Below are 8,808 nucleotides of genomic sequence, written 5' to 3'. Positions count from 1 at the left end.
TCGACAAGGTACCGCACGAGCGACTCCTTAAGAAACTGCACTCGGCGGGCATTGGAGCCAATCTGATCGCGTGGATAAGAGATTGGCTCACCGACAGAAAACAACGAGTACTACTCAACGGACAGCCTTCCGATTGGCTTCCAGTCACTAGTGGAGTGCCTCAAGGGTCAGTGCTGGGACCCATTCTCTTCATCATATATATCAACGACCTCGAATCAGGACTGAAATCCACAATATCGAAATTTGCTGATGACACTAAGGTGGGGGGAAAGGCCCTCACAAAGACCGACTGCGAAATCATTCAGAAAGACCTCAATCACATTATCGAATGGTCGGAAAAATGGCAAATGTCCTTTAATGTTGACAAATGCAAAGTCATGCACATTGGGTCCAGAAATAGTAACCACACATACATCATAAATGGGAGACCTCTGCAAGCGATGCAGGAGGAAAAGGATCTTGGAGTCACTATCAGCAGTGACCTGAAACACGCGAATCACTGTAAAAAAGCATACAACAAAGCCAACACTATGCTCGGGTTCATAGCGAGGAACTTCGAGTGTAAAACGCCAGACGTGATGCTATCCTTGTATAATTCCATGGTACGACCGCACCTCGAGTATGCAGTACAGTTCTGGTCTCCTAATTACAGAAAGGACATTGATTTACTGGAAAGGATTCAACGACGCGCCACGAAAATGATACCAACCTTAAGGGCTCAACCGTACGAGGAACGACTCAAGCGACTCAATCTCTTTACATTAGAGAAAAGACGCCTACGAGGAGATATGAGTCAAGTCTTCAAGTATCTGAAAAAATTCAATAACATCGATTACTCCAATTTCTTTGAATTGCAAACCAACCTAAGAACTAGAAATAACGGTTTACCCATTCAGTCTAGTCGATGTAACACAGACATCGGAAGGAGTTTCTTTTCAAACCGAGTCATCCGTCACTGGAACAATCTTCCTTCAGAAGTAGTAAATGCGAATACTATCAACTCCTTCAAATATAGAATCGACCGTCACTTCGCTGCGTCGGGAGTAAACTGAATATTGAGTTGCTTTCATCTGCTCCTCAATATCGAGGCGCTTTCATCTGCTCCTCAATGTCGAGGTGCTTTCATCTGCTCCCCAGGCCCCAGGCTGTCGAGCAGATTAAATCACCAAAGCGGGCAACCTCGTAATGAGCCAATAGGCTTTCTGTTGCTTGCGTTTCCATGTTTCCATGTTTCCATATCCCCCTCAACCGACACCACCCCTTCCATTGGCACCTCCAACGCTGCCACTACCACCACCACCACCACCCCTTCATCACTCTTCCTCTCCGACTGGACAGGGCGCGACGGAGGTCGGGGGAAGCTTTGCTTGGAAGGGGCTAGCGGGGGAGAAGCGACGAGGTGGGTGGATGACACACACACATACCTTTGCAGCGATCAGACGTGCCTTCCAATTCCTCCAACTCTGCCTCAACCACCAGTCATGGATCTTGAGGTAGTGAAAGTGCTCCTGAACTCTCAAGAACGGGCCTTTCGTTCCGCCATGGACTTGGTGGTGGAACAGCTCAATAAGCGTACAGAGTTGGTTGAAGGTACAGTGGCTGATCTGATCAAAAGTCTAGAATTCTCACAGGCCGAAATTGTGGACTTAAAGAACAACATCAAAGTCCTTCAGAAAACGCTAAATGAGAAACAAGTGATTATTGAAGGACTTGAATCCAAAGTCTCGGAGACGGTACAGCGACTCAACTACAACGAGGACTATAGTAGACGCAATAATCTACGGATCACTGGCCTCCAAGAACAAGCGGGTGAAACATGGGAGAACACAAGCACCAAAGTGTCAAAGATGATCAACGATAATCTAGATTCTAGAGCTTCCCCCTGTGAGTCTCGAACGTGCTCACAAGGTGGGACCGGTCAACCCATCCCGCCCCCGGCCAGTCGTTGTACGGTTTGAGAAGTACAGCGACCGAGAAACAGTCATTAGGAATGCAAAGAAACTCAAAGGAACCGGCATCTACATCAGTGAAGATCTCTGCCCTGCCTCTCAAGAAATCAAGATGAAGCAACTACCTCTGCTGAAGAATGCGAGAGATGAAGGTAAAATCGCGTACTTCCGTCACACGCGATTGATCATCAAAGAAAAAACTGGCCAACAATCATCATTCTCAACCATTGCAGCTGACCCGACACATCGAGTCGCTGGTCCGACTCCTTACAGCTCTGGCGGGGGCGGGGCGGCCCACAGTGCTGGGACTGGGACCACTGGAGGCGTAAGTTCTAATGCGACTGGAGACTCCCAGACTAGTGCTTCGAAGACTGCTACTTCCCTGACTGGTGCTCTGCCGAAGGTGCCTAGTGGTGGTGCTGGCGGTGCCTCCTCGTTGCTGCCTCATGCTGGTGCTGACGGGATGTCGACTGAGACAGGTGTTCAAATGGGAGGAGGAATGGACATAATGGGTGGACGTACCCAGAAGAATCTGAGAGAACGCAGGAAGAAGTAGATAAGTAAAGTCACTCAACATTTTTCAACTTCGATTTAACTAGCATGATACCAGTACTCTTGTTTTCATTCATGTCACCCAAAATACTGCTTATTGTTATTGTACAACCAATTGTCACTCCTGTGGCCTTTGCTTAACACTTCAGGATTACCATTACCTCTACTTCACTTATATTTCTTCTACCATTAATTTACTACTACCAATACAATTACTACTACCTCTTAATATTACTTATTGCTACTATTGCCGCTTACTACTACTACTACTACTACTACTACTACTACTACTGTTGGTGCTTCTATTACTGCTACTACTACCATTACTGCCATCACTACTACTACTACTACTACTACTACTTTTACTACTACTTTACTACTACTACTACTACTTATTACCACCACTACTATTACTATTACTGCCATCAGTTACTACTACCATCATCACTGCTACCACCACTGCTACCACTACCACCACTGCTACTACTACTACTGCTTCTACTACTACTGCTGCTACTACTACTACTACTACTACTACTACTGCTACTACTACTACTGCTACTACCACTACTGCTGCTACTACTACTATTACTACTACTACTACTACTACTGCTGCTATTACTACTACTGTTACTACTGCTGCTATTACTACTACTGCTACTACTGCTACTACTACTACTACTACTACCACTACTACTACTACTACTACTACTACTATTACTATTACTATTACAACTACTACTACTACTACTTCAGCTACTGTTGTTACTTCTACCACTGCTGCTACTACTACCATTACTGCTACTACTACTACGCTAGATAACTACATGTTTCCTTTTAATAATGTTTCTGATGAAGATTTGATGGATGTTTTTAATTTCGATGAAATATTCGGGCAAGAAATTTATGAAAGCTTTGATCCCTTAAGTGTGCAAGATAACAATTATAACAATGATATCGATGTCTATCAGTTTTCTATAAGATCTAGAAACATTAACTTTCCTAAATCTGAATATATTTTTCTTGATAATTTATCTTCTCTTTGTAACTATAGTGATTTTAATTTATTAACACTGAATGTAAGATCCATATCCACCAATTTCCAATATTTCAAAGACACTGTACTGTCTGACAATGTAATTTATGACGTGCTTGGTTTCACTGAAACCAGGCTCGACGCAGCATATGAAATGTTCACAAATAACAGGAACAGGTATGGTGGGGGTGTGGCTGTTTACGTCTCGAACAGGTACACAGGTTATAAAGTAATTGAATTCAGTCGAATGGAAACATTTATTGAGAGTGTGGCAGTGGAAGTAAAATTTAATGGTAAAATATTTTTATTTATATGTATATATAGACCTCCTCAAGGTAATGTGAATAATTTTCTTAATGTTCTCAATGAAATTTTAACTACTGCAAAAGATAAAAATCCTAGTGAAATATTTATTTTTGGAGATTTAAATATGAATTTATTACATAATAATGACGATAACATTCAGGACCTTATGAATTTAATGTATAGTTATTCCCTGTTTCCACTAACAACCCTGCCAACACGAGTTACGGCCACATCCGCCACCCTTATAGATCACATTTGGTCCACATGTGTTGAGAACAACGTAGGAAATTATGTAATCAAAACTGATATTACTGATCATTTTCCAGTGATATCTTTATTTAAATGTAATAATATTCCATCTCCTCCCACATTCATAACGAAAAGAACGTTCACCCAGGAAGCTTTAGACACATTTAGTTCTGCACTTTCTCACACAGATTGGTCTGATGTCATAAACTGTACATGTCCTAACAACTCCTATAATCTATTTTACAACAATTTCAAAACAAATTATTATAATTGCTTCCCTAAGAAAACAATTAAAGTTAGTAACAAAAATAATCGCAGTCCACACATTACTCCAGCATTAAAGAAGAGCATTAGAGAAAAACATAACTTGAAAAACTAGCATATAAATGGCCTTTAACTTTTCGAGAGCAATATAGGACTTTCAGAAATAGACTAACATCACTTTTAAAAGAAGCAAAGAAGAAGTATCACCAAGACCAACTATTAGCTAGCCAAGGCAACCCTAAGTCTCACTGGAAGTCAATAAATAACTTATTAGGTAGATCTACAGATGGTAAAACCAGTGAAATTGAGCTACGATCAATTCGTTATAACATTCCAGATAAATTTAATGAACATTTTTTGAAAGCAAGTCAGCAAGCAGCAGAAACTGTAGGTAATGAATTTTTTAATTATTTACACAACTCTCCCAATTTTTCTATGTATTTATTTCCTGCCACAAACTTAGAAATTGAAAAATATATTACGGCATTTAAAACTTCTTCCTCCGGATTTGATGATATTTCCCCAATTGTTTTGAAACGCACAGTTAATAATATATCCATTCCATTAACACACATAGTGAATCTGATGTTAAAAACTGGAATATTTCCGGATGCACTTAAAAAAGCCAAAGTTGTACCACTACTTAAATCAGGCAGTAGATCCGATATTAAAAACTATAGACCTATTTCAATACTTCCAGCATTTAGCAAGGTTTTTGAAAAAGTTATTACTTCCCGTCTTGTAAATTTTTTTGAAAACAATAATCTACTCACAGACTACCAGCATGGGTTTAGGGCAGGCCGTTCCACAGAAACAGCTATTTTACAGTTCATATCTAATGTATATCAGTATTTAGAAAAGAAACATTATTTAATTGGAATATTTTTAGATTTATCTAAGGCATTCGATACACTGAATCACAAAATTTTATTGAGTAAGCAAAGTCACTATGGCGTTAGAGGTATTCCCTTAAAACTATTTGAAAGTTATTTAACCAATAGGTCACAAGCTGTATATTGCAACACCACGTATTCTTCTTTTAGGGCAATCAACAAGGGTGTACCGCAGGGGTCAATATTAGGACCGATACTCTTTCTCATCTATATAAACGACATTGTTAATGTAAGTTCTAAATTCAAATATACGATTTATGCTGACGATACAAATCTTTTATTAGATAATGTAAACATTAACGATCTTCATATAAATTTAGTTACAGAACTAGAAAAAAATAATTATTGGACTAAAATTAATGAATTGAGTCTGAATATTGCAAAAACTAATTACATATTTTTTCAAAATCGTTCATTACAATATAACATTCCTTCTATAACCATAGAGGGAAACACATTAGACAGAGTAAATTTCACAAAATTTTGGGGTGTTTACATAGATGAGAATATGAATTGGAATCAACATATTTCATTTGTCACAAATAAATTAGCAAGGATGTGCGGTATTTTATACAGAGTCCGCAATAATCTCACACCTGAATCCCTCACTAGTATTTATTACACACTTTGTTATCCCCATCTCACCTATTGTGTATCAGTCTGGGCCTGTACTTGGCAGTCCTTCATTAAGAAAATATCAGTAGCTCAAAATATTTTTTTTAGGTGTATATTCTATATGAGTAGGTTTGAGTCAACACGAAATATAATTAATACACAAAATTTTCTTAGTTTTCCAAATATTCATAAATATTTTTTATTGTTAAGCATTTACAAGTGCCTTACACAGTATTGTGGAGGTCAGCCTTTCAGACTGGTACACACATCATACAACATTCGAGGTAATGATATCAATCTCATATGTCCACAGTTCAGAACTTCTCTCTTTAAGCACAGTATATTATACTCAGGTCCCCAAATGTGGAATTCATTGCCTCTACATATTAAGACTCTTCTCAATCATATAAATTTATCCAGTTTTAAAAAATCTGTGAAAACTTATTTATATAATTGTCAAAGTAGTAATCAAATGTAGTGTGTGGTATGAACTTAGTTTCACAAGTGTAATGTTCATTATTATTATTATTATTATTATTATTATTATTATTATTATAATTGATATTGTTATTGTTATTCTCAGCAACATATTATTATAATTATTCTTATTGTTCTATACGTTAGTTAATAATATATTAGGTACCAATTTTGTGCCAATGTAAACATTAAATAAAATAATATAATTCCATGTCTGTCGGGAAGCTTCGGCTTGACAGGCTGTGCCATTGCCATGTTTTATGTTATGCTTATATATAACAATATTCTTATATTTTAAAGGCAATAAATATTTACTTACTTTACTGTACTATACCTTGAGGTTGTTGGGTGGTCTGCTAGCAATCTTTTTGAACCACCTAGATGTGGAGCCACAATATTTATCATCAAAGAAATTGTCACCCTGTTAAATCACACACCACTGGCGCCCCTATCTCTGAAAGTTATATTCACTCTCCCCCATCTCTTCCTCCAAAAAGCAGACCCAAAAACCAAACAAGCCGAAAATATCGAGGCATTAAGAAGGAGAGTTGTCTTGTGGCAAACCAACGAGTTAGATGCCCTCCTTGGAGAAGTCAGGGCCATACAGGAGAGGCTCCCAGGACCCCAACAAAACAATACCTCCACAGAAGACAGGGCCCGGAAGTTTGCAGACAAAATGCGACAAGGCAACGTTGCGTATGCAACACGAGCCTTGTCAGAAAATTCCACACGGGGTGTGCTTCCACTCACCAGGGACACGATCATTCAACTCAGCTAGGGAAAAATATCCACCACCGAGTGACCTGAATGGACTGAGACTGGCAGGATGTCATCAACCACCGAATTCTCTTATAATTATATGAAAGAACAACAGCGGAGATGGTGTGGAAGAAGGCCGTCCAGACTCATGGCAGCGCGGGGCCCTCGGGACTTGATGCAAGGGGATGGCGAAGCTTGCTGAGCAGCGCCAACTTTGGCAATGCAGCTGGTGACTTGCGCAACACCATTGCAGCACTGGCAAGAAAACTCGCCTCCTCCAGCTGCCACTATGTGGACGCACTGACTGCATGCCGCCTCATTCCCCTGGACAAGAGGCCGGGATGCAGGCCTTTAGGAGTCGGAGAAGTCCTGCGGCGCATCGTGGGCAAATGTATCATGGCTGTCGTCAAAGAAGATGCGAGATTGGCAGCAGGGAACCTCCAAGTTTGTGCGGGGCAGCAGGCAGGAGGAGAAGTAGCCGTCCATGCCATGCGGGAGATATTTGACCACGTGGAGTGCGAAGCAGTGCTTCTTGTTGACGCCAAGAATGCCTTCAACACAATAAATAGAAAGACTATGATACACAACATTAAAACCAAGTGCCCTAGCTTAGCTATGTATGTTGAAAATACCTATACATACCCGACCGACTTATACATAAATAGCCACAGTGGAAAAGTGAAAGTGTTAAAATCATCTGAGGGAACAACACAAGGTGACCCAGTAGCCATGGCTATGTACGCCCTGGGCCTATCAGTCCTCCAAAATGAAATCGCGTACGCAAAAACACGGGTGAAACAGGTGGCTTATGCGGATGACCTCTCAGGTGCTGGTAAAATCTCAGACTTAAAAGGGTGGTGGGACACTGTGAACACCGCCGGCCCTGAGATAGGATACATCCCTAACGCCACCAAGTCTGTCCTTATTGTCAAACCTGAACATTATGACCATGCCGCAGAAACTTTTAGAGGAAGTGGAGTCATTGTGACAAAGGACGGACAACGACACTTAGGTGCAGTGATCGGGACAGAGGTATATAAGAAGGAGTACATAGGAAACAAAGTAGCTGAATGGGTGAAGGAAATAGAAGCTTTGTCTGCCATTGTCATGACTGAGCCACACGCTGCCTATTCAGCGTACACCCACGGCATCCAACATCGGTGGACGTTCCTGATGCGCACCATCCCCGGCATCAGTCCACTCCTCCGACCACTGGAGAATGCCGTCAAGAATGTATTCTTGCCGGCGCTGGTGAAATATCATGCTTTGGGGGAGGAGGAGAGGGATATGCTAGCACTTCCTCCAAGACAGGGTGGAATGGGGATCACCAACCATGAGAAGCTGGCTGATAAGGAGAACCAAAACTCCATCAGCCTTACCAGGTCACTCATCAACAGGATATATCACTCAGGAGGCAGAGGCCGAAATAGACCAAACAGAAATAAGAGAAATCAAAATAAGAATCTCAGAAGAAAGACAACAGGCCCAAAAAAACGAGCTGGACCGTCTAACACAACACCTGTCCACAAAAATGGGTAGAAAAATCCACACACCACAAGAGGCAGGTGCCTCTAACTGACTAACGTCGCTACCAATCAGAGCAAAAGGCTTCAACCTCAACAAACAAAAATATGTCGACGCCGTTGCTCTGAGATATGGCTGGCCGATTGAGGGACTGCCTGATCTCTGTGCATGTGGATCACCAAAT

Source organism: Eriocheir sinensis, chromosome 38 (assembly GCF_024679095.1).
Source record: "Eriocheir sinensis breed Jianghai 21 chromosome 38, ASM2467909v1, whole genome shotgun sequence".
Taxonomy (NCBI): domain Eukaryota; kingdom Metazoa; phylum Arthropoda; class Malacostraca; order Decapoda; family Varunidae; genus Eriocheir; species Eriocheir sinensis.
The sequence above is the reverse complement of the archived record's forward strand: the minus strand, read 5'-3'. Positions refer to the sequence as shown.